General features: G+C 34.7%; 1 pseudogene; it reads right to left on the bottom strand.

Annotated features, from left to right (window-relative positions):
• Positions 1 to 4,191: 4,191 nt before the first annotated feature.
• LOC125994869 (uncharacterized) lies at positions 4,192 to 4,369 on the bottom strand (annotated as a pseudogene).
• Between the last annotated feature and the right edge of the window lie 508 nt (positions 4,370 to 4,877).

The following is a 4,877-nucleotide window of genomic DNA, read 5'->3' as shown; positions in this document are numbered from 1 at the left end:
AAACTGTGGTACATATACACAATGGAATATTATGAAGCTGTCAGAAGAGATGAAGTCATGAAATTTTCCTATACATGGATGTACACGGAATTTATTATGCTGAGTGAAATAAGTCAGAGAGAGAGAAAAAAACGCAGAATGGTCTCACTCATCTATGGATTTTAAGAAAAATGAAAGACACCCTTGTAATAATTTTCAGACACAAAAGAGAAAAGAGCTGGAAGTTCCAGCTCACCTCAGGAAGCTTACCACAAAGAGTGATGAGTTTAGTTAGAGAAATAACTACATTTTGAACTGTCCTAATAATGAGAATGTACAAGGGAAATGGAGAGCCTGTTTAGAGTACAGGCGGGGATCGAGTGGGGAGGAGGGAGACTTGGGACATTGGTGATGGGAATGTTGCACTGGTGATGGGTGGTGTTCTTTACATGACAGAAACCCAAACACAAATATGTATGTAATCAAGGTGTTTAAATAAAAACAAACAAAAAAAAAAACAAAACAAAAACAGAAGTTAAGACATTACTGTATTTTGGTTGCTCTTAGGGTCATGTTCACATTGCATCACAGCCAAAGGACTGTACAGCCATTTTGTCAGGAATGACTTCTTTCCAGGAAAGGGCCAAAAGAATGAGAACAGACCAAAAAGCTATCATTAAATGAAAACAATAGGCTGCGGCTCATTATCCAAATATCTTTAACCTGCTTCCCACATCACATAATTTAGTTACAAATTTCTCCATTCTTAAAAATGTTACTGATAAATAGAATGTGAAAATGCAAGTAAATTCCTGACAAAGTTTTTTCTGATTCTCAAAACTGAATCATAGTCAAAAATACTCTCCAGGACAGAGTATAACAATTAAGTCATGTGCATGGCATACAACCGACCCAGATCTGGTTTCCAGCACTGCATGGTTCCCTAGGTCTTCTAATCATAGCCATGTGCAGCCCAATAGTTCTCTAATCCTACTACTACCCTGGCAGCACAGGATATGAGCAACATCATATCATATCCATGGATCCTTCACTTGAACCACCTGCCCTATTGGCTAAGAATTACAGATGATGCACCTATATCACTTAAACACCCTTGAGAGGCTTCCTACCTACATAAACTGCCTCTAAACCTGAGATACACTTCATATCTCAGTGTAGGATAAGCCATTACATGGTAAAATATTTGAATCAATCTAGGTTCAGTTTGCTGCATTTTCATTTTCTCTAGCTTCTCATAATAGTGCAGATGATTCCAAAAGCAAGAATGAAGAGGACAAGCATTCCTGCTATAAAGATTACAGTTTGAGAACTGCACAACTTAATAACTTGAATATGTATTAAGACTTCAATTGCTTTTTCGATTTTTTCAGGTACGACAAGATTTGAGAAAAAATTGAGGCTAAAAATTTTGTTTGCAATGGTAAACTATACTTGGAAGTGTGGACATAGGAAATAGACATTTGTGTCACTAAATTAGTTTTCTTTTTTTTTGTTTTTTCTGTTTTTTTTTGTTTTTGTTTTTGTTTTGGGGGGGGGTCAAACCCTGGAGCGCTCAGGAATTACTCTTGGCTCTGTGCTCAGAAATCGCCCCTGGCAGGCATGGGGGAACATATGGGATGCCGGGATTCAAACCACTGTCCTACCTCCATGCTATTGCTCCAGCTCACTAAGTTAATTTTCATACAAAAAGATTTTTTATTGGAAGATTTTGCTTTATTCATTTCTATTCCATTTGGTGGATATCCCTAGTGAGTTTCAGGAGCTTCAGGCACCCATCCAAGTGATTCCCACCAACCTGGAAACAATTAAAAGGAAGGGCCGAAGGGTGTCTTTCTCCCTGAGCCCAGTAGAGCCAAAGCCCATCTTAGAGGTGCTGTGGGCCTCCAAGGCCAAACTAAGCAATATGGGGGAGCAGGAATGACTCATGACTATACTCTATCTGCTGATGACTTAGGGGACCATGTGGTGCCACTGTCAATCCTAGAGCTGCTACATGCAAATCAAACACCTTAACTCTAATATCTCTCTAGCCTAAAAGTTATTTTGTTTTATAAAGTATTTGGAAGATTCATATGCATGTATTTCTGTCAATTTAATTATTTGTTCTTTGTTTATCTAATTCCAAAGAGAATTATTTTTATTTCTTAGAAAACAAGAGAAAGCTATTGAACACTCTACCTGAAAGAGAATTTTCAAGTGTGGAAGAATAATTGCTATGGGATTTTAAACCAGTTTGTTTATCTTTCAGAAGAGGCAAATCTCTTGCTCTCTTACCATTTCCTATGCAGATGACATGATGTTACAATAAGAGCGCATAAAACTAGGAACATGTTATTATGTGTATTTGATCGATCTAGTGTAAAAGGCCTCCTTATAGATAATATTACTTAGTGTTCCAAATGGAATGTCAAATAGTGTTTTCTTAGGAATAGATTTTAACTGGTATATAACAGAAAGGAGCAAAGTGTGATTACAGTTTTAAATAAAAGTGCACAACTTACAGTAAAGTTGTTCTTTTATAGCTACCAGTGTTCTCCCTGCTTGGACAAGTGAACAGTTCTTTGCTAATTGAAGTTATCATTTTCTGTGCAGCTTGTATTTTAATAATGGTCAAGAAAAATTAAGTAAGACTTACTAGTTTCTTAAAAAAACTTTATTGTTGAGTTCCAGTTCTAGCTTAATGTTATTAGAAGAATTTTTATTTATTCTCCAAAATCAGTTTTATGTATTATAGTTTACAATAATATTGAAAACATTGTTTTAGACTTTTAATTGCTATTCCATTTCTACCAGTGTCAAGATCCTTGAATCCTTTGACTTTGGTCCCTCCCATTTCCCTTTCTCTTATCTCCTTAGTTTCCAGTTCAATTTGATTATGTCTCACTATTTGTTTCCATTGGGGATCTTCTAATCCCTTTCTTTGTTACTTTTTATTCTTTAAAATAGTCCATGTTTTTCTTTTTTCTTTCTAACTCACTTTATTTAGCATGACACATTCTATTTCCATCCAAACTGCAGTGAACTGCAACATTGCAAGTTTTCTTAGAGCTGGGTAGTATTCCATAGTATATCTGCCACAATTTCTTTATCCAACCGAATATTATTGCATATGTAGATTTTATCTAGAAATTTACTATCTTAAATAACAGCATCACTGAACTTAAGTGTGCATATGCCCTTTCTTAATTGACATTTAGAGTTGAGTAGTATAATTCAATCTCTATCGATAATTTTTCTAAGTTATGAATTTTTGTAACACAATGCCTGTGGGAAGGGAATAAAACATGGTTAAACATAAATGCAGTATAACATTATGCTTTTTCAGGAGAAGATGTAGGTCTAGTTGTGCAGAGTTCTTGTGTTATGGTTAAGATAAAAGAGTAGATGACTAAAACCATTCTGCGTCTTTCTTTCTCTCTCTCTCTGACTTATTTCACTCAGTATAATAGATTCCATGTACATCCATGTATAGGAAAATTTCATGACTTCATTTCTCCTGATGACTCACTCATCTATGGGATTTAAGAAAAATGAAAGACATTCTTGCAATAATTTTCAGAGAGAGGGGGGCTGGAAGGTACAGCCCAATTCATGAACCTCACCACAAAGAGGGATGAGTTTAGTTAGAGAAATAATTACATTGTGAACTATCCTAACAATAAGAATGTATAAGGGAAATAGAAAGTCTGTCTAGAGTATAGGTTGGGGCGGGGTGGGGAGGAGGGAGATTTGGAACATTGGTGGTGGGAATGTTCCACTGGTAATGGGGGGGTGTCCTCTTATATGACTGAAACCCAACCACAATCATGTTTGTAACCAAGGTGTTTAAATAAAAAGTTATTTTAAAAAAGATAGAAGAGTAATGATAGTAGTGTATCAAATTATCCTATGAATAAAATAGAGAATTGGACAAAAATATTATTTGTTTACAGACAAAACCTCAAGTGAGAATCTTGGTGAATTGTTTATTATTTTGTTGTTGTTGTTGAATCAGAAGAGACTTTAATTAACTCACATATTTGAAAAGTCTAGAGATTATAGATTTTTACATTCTAATACTCCATAGCCAATGCTATCAATTGCAAATATCAGCTATATAGCCTTCATTATTCCATTCTTCTGGGTGCAGACTTCATGGCAGAGAGCAAAAACCCTTCTTACGTTTCATTAAAGTTTGCATTTATCTCACTCATTGGTTCCGAGTAACATAAATTATTTAAGAAGTTTGTTCTCCAGTGGAAAAAGGTATAAGAGTACAAAGAAATAGTTTGATGTAATAAAAGAAATTTCCCCAACCAATAGAAATGAATTGTTTTACTGATAAGAACAGATACTACACTTGATCTTAGCCAAAAGGCCGAGAAGCGATGGTGAATTGTTTTAAAATGGGCTATCTGGGCTTTACAAAATGAAATAAGAATTTAGAACTACTTAATGCTTTCTCACATTTTTCAAGCCTTTTCTTTTCATGCTCACTCATGAATATGTGGTGGCCTAAATACCAGTGCTATGGTCCTTCAGTATCACTTATCTATACCATCAGACACAGAAATTGGTCTCCCTTATGGAATATTATTTTCAAAGAATGACTGATGCTGATATTCTAACTTAGAGTGGCAGTTGCCTTTAACAAATACCATTCTTGTGTATCAACTAATAGTTTGTCATCTAATAGTAAGGCTTACTAAAGTATTAAAGAAAAATGATGTCTTTGTTATCCTAGATTAATACTTTATTTTCTACCTCTAAAGGGAGAATATACATTTAAAATATAAAAAATGAGATTTTAAAATGGATAGTAAGTACAAATTGGCATAAATTATTGTGTTGTGGAGCTGGGAAGTTATGGAATCAAAATATCTTATACAATAAATTTC

The sequence above is a fragment of the Suncus etruscus genome, chromosome 1 (genome assembly GCF_024139225.1).
Source record: "Suncus etruscus isolate mSunEtr1 chromosome 1, mSunEtr1.pri.cur, whole genome shotgun sequence".
NCBI classification, from domain to species: domain Eukaryota; kingdom Metazoa; phylum Chordata; class Mammalia; order Eulipotyphla; family Soricidae; genus Suncus; species Suncus etruscus.
This window is presented reverse-complemented; position numbering and strand designations above follow the sequence as displayed.